The following is an 8,680-nucleotide window of genomic DNA, read 5'->3' on the forward strand; positions in this document are numbered from 1 at the left end:
GCACTGTCCTTTCTGAGAGACCAAGCGCTAGTAGAAATCTCAGGACATGGAAAGACACAGAAAATGATTTTTCAGAGTCCCTGATTAAAGACAGTAAATTAGTAAAGTGCTGCCACTGAGATTTGTCCCATGAAAGAGTGTTCAAAAACTCCAATGAGAGCTTGCTGGAGACCGGAAGAAGGAATAAATTGTATCTGCGAGAATAAAGGAATAAATTGTATCACCAAAGAAAGAAAATTGACAACTCTTCGTGGAGATGCAAGAAGTTATAAGTATGATTCTGCTTGTTCTGGAAGTATGGTGGGGAGGGTGGGAGGTATTTTTCAGGAGGTTCAAGATGACATCAAGAGGAATGCAGAGAAAGTCTGACCATTATGTAGATAGTGACACTCTCTACAGATGAGAGGTGACTGATTCATAATGGAGGAGTCAGGTCACTTTCTGAAGAAAGCCATGCAACTTCCTTTGCATTCAAGTTACCCTTAGTGACTTACAAGGACCTCACTCCCCTACCTTGTTATTAATATGTTTGTAGCTCTCTTGTGTCAGATATTTAAACGCCCCTGCCACCACCAGAGTCTTCTATTCTTGTGTCATGAAATGAGGAGACTCCCCCTTTGTTTGCTAACTTTCTATAGGAGCCGAAGTTCCCATTCAGCTGTAATTGGTAACCAAAGCTGAAGGCTTAGCAATTAAATCCCCTATGAAAATATATGAATACAAGCAGAAATGTTATGGGCTGGTTTTTTGACTAAACTTCTGCCAGCTCTTGCTGTGTTTTATGGAGAGATGCTAGCACATTCAATAAATCTTGACTGGCTGCTGTCCAGGAGAAATTATCACCAGCCCGTTGAAGGATCTCTGGCTTCTCCCTAGGAGAGAGAGGGGAGGGGGACTTGTTCTGGTTCATTCTGAGTTGTGCATTATACATTAAATTAAAATATATGTTTCACCCATTTAGCAGTCTGAATAATAAAAGCTGTATACAGCTGCAATGACTCTGCCCTATGCATTTTAATGACTGATTTGTGAATATACTAGAATTATAGCTGCTATTCAAATATTTTCCTATTTTAAGAAGTCACAAATCCCTTCCTTTAAAAATGCACAGACAAACACTTTATAATCTTTTAATAATTTGTACTAAAGAGTTTTAAAGCTTAGGATATGTGGAAATTATTTGTTTTAGGACCAGTAAATACAATGGGCTTGTCAATATGGTATTCAAATAACTGTCAAAATATTTGGAGTGTCTCTAACAAAGGGAACCTAACTCGATTTCTGCATTCAAATGAATTCTAAATGGAAAAAGTGATATACAGTTCAAAAGGCAGCATTAGACTATAAAGCACCTTTCCATTTCTCCTAGGAATTACGATCTACTGCTCAAATAGACTTTTAAATGGTTACTGACTTTCAGGCTTCTCAGATGTTCATGCTTAAATCAGTTTGAACTAGTTAAGTAGAGTCACAATTAGAATTGTAATTTCTTTTCTCTCTGTTTTTAACCAATTGTGAAGAAAGCTAATAAAATGGGGAAATGAACATCTGCACCCTTTAATATGATAACCAGCTCTTAGGAGGGTGAACAATGCTTTATTAACCTCTGGAGTTTATTTTTCTAAACTTATTGCCAGTTCTGATATTGGAGATCTGTACTCTTTGTGTGTCTCATAAACCACAATTCAAAAGATTTCTCTAAAGGGTTTTAAAAATTAGGAGATTTAGATTTACCTTGTAAGAAAGGTTTGACAAAATGAACATAGTAATATCAAATCCTCAATTTCTCATCCAAATGCATAAAAAAAAAATCTGTTAGCTAAGCTACCAGAAGTTTAGGATGCTTATGATCTTGGTAGGAAAATTCTTAGTAAGTTCCCATTAGCTCAGATGCTCACTCTTGGCCTGGAAATGTGTCAGTAAAATGTGCAGGTATGTAGAGTCTTCAGCAGAGCAGAAGACTTGAATAATTCCCTTTATTGTTTGCTCATTTCAGCCTCAAATAACCCTCCATCTCCTAACACTGCCCTTAGGATCTCATTTTACCAAGCATGGTTTCAAAGAAAACAATTGGAAGATGTTTTAGAAGGTGGAAAATAAAATTTTATTTCTGATTATATTTGTAGTTTGTAACACTGGTGATTCAAACATTCTCCTAAGCAGTTTTTTTTTTTTTTTCCATCTGTAAACTGACCTAAATGTCTGTTATGAGGATTGATTTAGGAAAGCCCATTGAGGAATGACTGTTTTAGAGTGGTGCTCAACCAATCTTTTCTGTAAAGGACCAGATAGTAAATAATTTGGACTTTGAAGACCGCTTGGGTATACTTGTGTCATAATTATTCAGCCCAACTCTTATACTGCAAAAAGAGCCATAGACAATATGTTAACATATACACATTGCTGGTAGGTTTTTCGCATGGGCTGTAGTTTGCCAAACCTTTTCACAAGTGATGATTTGTGAATATACTAGGTGGTGGTGTGCATGGTGATGATGGCACTGTGAGACTTTCATTGAGGAAGAACTGCAAGAAAATCTCCTCCGGAAATTCTAAGCTTTTTTTTCTCATAATGTGGTAATAGGAAATCTCTTTCCTTTTATTTCTTGGGCAAAGGAACAATGAGATGGGATCTGTAGTTCACTAAAAACATAAACAATGTAAATAAAGGTCCAAAACCATTTTTGATGTTACTAATCAATAACCTATATAATATGTAATAATTTTATCCAATAGAAATATAAGACACCCACGTGATTTCAAATTTTCTAGCTGCCATATTGCAAAAGACAAAAATAGGTAAAGTTGATATTTTTGGAGTACTTGGGATTGAACTCAGGGGCACTCATCCACTGACCCATTTCCCAGCCCATTTTTGTATTTTATTTAGTGACAGTGTCTCACTGAGTTGCTTAGTGCCTTGCTATTGCTGATGCTGACTTTGAACTTGTAACCTTCCTGCCTCAGCCTCCTGAGGCCCTGGGATTACAGACATGTATCACCACGCCCAGGTAAAGTTGATTTTAGTAATTTATTTAAGCCAATATGTGAAAAATATTAACTTTTCATCCTGTGATCATTATTATTATTACTGGAATATTTTACATTTTCTTTTTTATACTAAGCTTCTGAAGTCTGGTATGTAGTTCATACTTTCAGTGTATTTCAACTTGAAGTAGTCACTTTTCCATTGCTCAGCAGCTACATGTAGCTAGACTCACCACCATATTGCACAGTATAGGAAAAGATCAAAGGTGTTCTCTATACTCACAGGATTGTATGTGGAGGACATGACACTGGACTTAATAGCAAAATCAAAACCTTTATAACACAGTACTTGGGAGGGCCTTGCTAGTCAAGAATGCTGGCACTTATGATGTAACCTCTCTAACAATTGAGACAGAAACCATGAGAATTCAACCACATGATCAATCATTGCAATCTCAGAATATATTGAAACGGTTTTCTTATTTGCCAGCCAACCATGGGTTAAAAATTCCAGTGCCAAGAAAGAACAGAGAGGTGCAAATGAGAGAGTGTGGAAGGAGTGAAGACAGTAGAAAATAATGTATGTGGGTCACAAATGGCTGTAATGTGCCCCTCCTCCAAGCACCACCGTCCAAAAACTGAATACCATGTCACCAACTAAGACACAGCTGCAAGACCACCACTGGCTGTCCAGACCCATGGGTTTTCAATCTCTGTAAATGAACCTGAGCATGTGCCAGTATTCCAAAATAATTAACATTACTGGATTGCAACAGATCAGGAAGTGCTTGTCTGATCTCTGACTGGCCATTTTCTTTGATTAGGTAATCTGACCCCAACTTCAATTCTTCTTCTGCTCCTCTGTCTTACACGAGTATCGTGCTCCTTTGACTAGAAAGACTGTCATGAATCCTCTCTCCTCTAAATGTCACCACTTTTCTTTACCAACTAGGAAAAAAAAATTCTCTCTGAAACCTTCCCAATACCTCCTGAGCATTTTTAGCCATGCAGATGCACAAAGTCAAAATTCAAAAAGCATGTAAAAGCATTTCAAGACTCATCTCATGATAGGAGTTTGCCTGGTCTGACTCTGCAGGACATAAGACTCTTTGTGGGTCTTTATGTAGCTCACAAGTGGGAAAAATTCATACTACAGAAGTATTATTGTTTTTGGCTATAGATGCTATCTTAGATCCCATTGGGATGATTATATAGTAGATGGAGTTCATGTGCATGTTATCAGTAAAACAGTTCTGAAACCCATCTGGATCCAAGGGTCATTTTATTAGCAATGATAGAAGTAGCTTCAGTACTAATAGTCACACTCAATAGTCTCTAGATATTTAGTAATAAATGGTACTGGAATAACCAACTAATTTACATAATTTAACTCATACTCTGAATGTGAACACTTTATAACATAAGTATCATTATTCTCTTTCTTTGCAAGTGTGAAATGTAGCACAGTGGAGTTAGGTAACTTGCAGAAGGTCACACAGCTCCCAAGTGGTAAACCCAGTCATCAAACCCAGGCAGTCTGGCAGCCTTTTGAGTCTCCAGTCAGAACTGCTCTGTAGAAGTGCCCCTCTTCCTCTTTCTTATGGGTCCACTTCACTTGGCATTTAATATTTGAGTGTTCTGTCTCCTCCACTGAAATTTCTACTCCTCGACTGCGGGGATGGCCTCCCCAATGCTTTCTACCTGGGGAGGGTCAACATGAAAGCATTGATGGCAAAGAATCAATAGGTTAAAAAGAGAATTCTGAAATTCAGGAACTTACTATAGAGTCTTCAGATTAAGTTCTCTTTTGTTCTATCTTCTGTGAAGTTTGTTTAACTTTGCGTGACCTGACAGTTATTAAACTCTGCCTCCCTCAGTGAAAATAGGGTGGGCACAAGCGTACAAGCTGTCACCTCAACCACAATGGAGACATGGTGGATTTTGGGTCCCCAGTAGCAACTGCTTACTCTGAGCTGGGTAGGGAAGAGCTGCCTGTCTTATCCCACCTTATCTCCTAGGCTTTCTGGGGCAGGTGCTAACTCCAGTCCCATATTACAGAAAACCAAGGAGGTGCTGAAATTACATTCTATTCAGCTAGCAGAATCTCCAGGCTCACAATCTTCCTCATTTGACTCTTCCTTTGTAGTCTGTTTTCCAGGATGCTGCTTGAGTTGCATTTCTGAGGTCCAAGACACTCTAACTTCAGTCTTCCTCTCTACTCACCCCTCCAGCCAGTAGTACTGGTAGACTTCACATGCTCTGAATCCTGTCTTCTCTCACCATAGCCCATACTCATTGGTTGTCATAACAGTATTATTCGTTTATGCTCTTGGTGTTTCCATTGAACAAATTGGGGAACTGAGAAGTCATCAAGTAATTTACTCAAACACATCAAGATGACTTCTAGCAGAGCAAAGATTCGAGCACAGGTCAGCCAGCCTAAAATCTCATAGGCTTACCTCCCGCATCATCCTGCCTCTTGCTGACCTAGTTCGTCCAATTTCCTCACTCTAAAAACAAGTTACAATTATTTTTTTTAAAAAATACTAACCCATCGATGAACTTTCTACCTACTGGCTCAATGAAAGGGCATGAACTTAATTGAATATTAATCTCAGATTTGCTACTGTATTATTCTTGGTCTATGCATAAAATATGTCCTGGGTACTATTGTTCAGCCTATAAATTGCATTTTGGAGGCTAGAATCTTTTCCCAGTTAATCATATTTATTATCAAATCAGAGTCCAAGTCACTGAAATAAAAACTTCACGAAACGAGAAGACCAGAGTTGAATTAAAAAAAAAAAGTCCTGGGTAATAAACCTTTGACCAAAACTGGATTCCAGATTGGGAATTTTATTTTCTTTTGAAAGTCATTAATCATTAGCAATCACTAGCAAACAGTAATAAATACGTGTGTGCCACTTCTTTATACATTATAAAGATCTAATCAACCCAGCACCAACTCATTCTGTTTGACTACCAGAATTTTTAAAAGAACATGAGAGAGAGAGAGAGAGAGAGAGAGAGAGAGAGAGAGAGAGAGAGAGAGAGAGAGACTTTGAGAGCATTCTGATTGATTGGAAGTTAAAAAGAAGTGCAGGCTCTTTCCTTTCCTTGGCCGTAAGTCCTGCGGGAATGTCTCCAGATCTTCAAATAAGTTCCTTCAAGGGAGAAAATTCCAGCACTTACAACATGCAACCTCAGTGCCTGGGGACTCCCTGTCACCTCCTGTTGGAAAAGTGGTTGGTGAGCTATGCAGATCACGAAGATTGGGTAATAAAAACCCACCACCATCAAACCAGGGAAATCTATTATTCACCTCTTCTATTAATAGAGTCAGAGCTTCGATTTCACACTGCAAAAAGCTCAGATTTATTTTGCTTACTCGAATCTCAAAGCTTGAATGGTCTCCAATTTGGGAAATGTAAATTCTGTTTCCCTTTAAACTAAATAATAGTTCTATTTATAACACTTGTCATAGCCTTTACAGTCCTTTTTTGCATATAAAGTGCCACAATACATATACCTACTCTAATGTTTCTAGTAGGGTATATTTAACGTGCTGATTAATTAGAAAATAAGAAAAATAAGAGCCAGGCTCACCTCTGAGGTGCAGGAGTGTGGCTGGGGAACCATTGCCTATTCCACCCCTTTATAAATGAGAGGAGAAAGTCCATCTTGTTCATTTGTAAATTCACCTGGAGCCTTTCTTTTTGTTGAACTGTTTCATAGCAGACACGTGCTGAGAGTTTTGCTTTAAGACAATTCCCATTTCTCAGGATGCCCCCTACCTTTTGTGTATCTATCATTTAGAAAAATCAGTGAATAGCAGCTTCAGCAGCTAATAGCCAATTGCAGTTCCCATTTTTATGTGCTGAAAGGTTTCTCTGTTAAAATGGTAAGTTAAAGGTAAAACAAACCTAACCAGCCATTGGGTGGCACTGTTGCTCCACTGAGATCCTGGTTAAAGACCATTTCTCTTATATTAAAAAAGAAAAAGAAATGGAGTGATTGTACCTTAAAGAAAATAGCATTGTTTAAATGGAAAAATTGGTCTTCCTACTTTTTTTGACCCTTTCTATTCACTAAACATCCTTTGACCCAAGAGTGACAGTTAAGCCTGTATTGAAATGCCAGTATCAACTGTTCGATAGGTACTACCAACAGTTTTGTGTTAAGGAGGATTCTGATGCTATATCTGAGCCAATGAGGGGAATATTATGGGTTGATAGGCAATGTCTGAAATGGGTATAGAATTCTAGAGAGCTGAAATACTGGTTATTCTTGCTTTAGTTTACATTTTGAATTCTGTGTACTAAGCACTAATTAATGGTAACTATAAATTCTGTACTTCTATTGGGGCTAGAATAGAGTTAATATGATCTGAACAGAAAAAAAAATATTCAAGTAATGACAGATGATATTAAGACTCATAATATTGGAGTGTTCCTCCTGGATACTGTGTATATGATCTGATTCTTCATCATAGTATCAAAACTACAAAGCCCAATCTATATATTCATCATATAATTAAAAAGGCTACTTTTTACTTGATTCCAAATCTGTTATGGTTTTAGAATTGACCACAGGAGAGCTATGACTGCTACATATATGTGACACTATGAATATATTAAAATTTTTCTATATCTCTGGATATCTTACAATATTCCCTAACACTGAAGTGCTTATTAAATACACTATAAAGTTTTCTATGATCATGGAGATGCTTATATTTGTTCTGTAAAGTAAATTAATCAGTACTAAGTGGGTGGGTTTTTCATTTTTATGTAATTCAAATTCATTTAAATGTAAATAACAATGGCCAAATATGGCTACTAGCTACTTGATAGGACAAGTAAATTTCAGCCACTGCAGAAATGATTGTGAGGTTTGAAAAATACACAGCTGTCAGGCAAGCTGGCCCTCATTCAAATCCAGTAACACCCAGTAAGGAGCATCAAGGTTTATTGAATGTTTGCTCTGCATATGATGCTGTATAAAAGTTCACATATTTAATCTTCCCAACAACATGTAGGGAAATGATCTTTTCTGTGCTTTATAGCTAATGAAATCTTCAACAAAGTGATCTACACTCAGATAGATATAGGTAGGTCCCCAGCTTGAATATGCTGGCCCTCTGAGCTGGCTGATGTTCTAGTTTCCTTTCAAACTACTGGGCTTGGGAAGAAATATGCCAAAAGGAAGGTCTCTGAAGCCAAGTGTGATTCTGACCCCTTGCATGCTTGCCTCTTGTCCCTCATTCTTCCAGGAGGCAAGTCATAGAAATTAAACTTTTCCCCCAAACTCAGCCATAAGGCTAAAATATCACCCTAACTTTTCCCCACCTTTCTGTATAAGAGTTGGTCATAAAGAATTTAAGACCCTCATTCCAGAGGAGTCTTGCCCCATACCTGGGAGAAAGAAAGGCTGCAGCTGATGAGTGGGGAAGGATCTGGGCAGCCTGGACTGGCTGGATTCCCCACTCCATCTGCTCTTGTTAATGGCTACTCTGTTTATTCCCATTTCTAGGTGGCTGCCACCATTTCATTGAACTTGGGCCTTGAGTCAGCTAGCTTCCCCTGCGTCTTTAAGTTTTCAATCTGAAGCCTCCCTTGTCATGTAAAATTTTGATTAAGTAAATGAGATATGTTTTTGTTTTGTTAACCTGTCTGTTATAGGAGCTTCTTTTG

This window comes from Marmota monax, unplaced genomic scaffold (genome assembly GCF_021218885.2).
Source record: "Marmota monax isolate L192 unplaced genomic scaffold, Marmota_monax_Labrador192_F-V1.1 WCK01_AAM20220418_F8-fsc00337, whole genome shotgun sequence".
NCBI classification, from domain to species: domain Eukaryota; kingdom Metazoa; phylum Chordata; class Mammalia; order Rodentia; family Sciuridae; genus Marmota; species Marmota monax.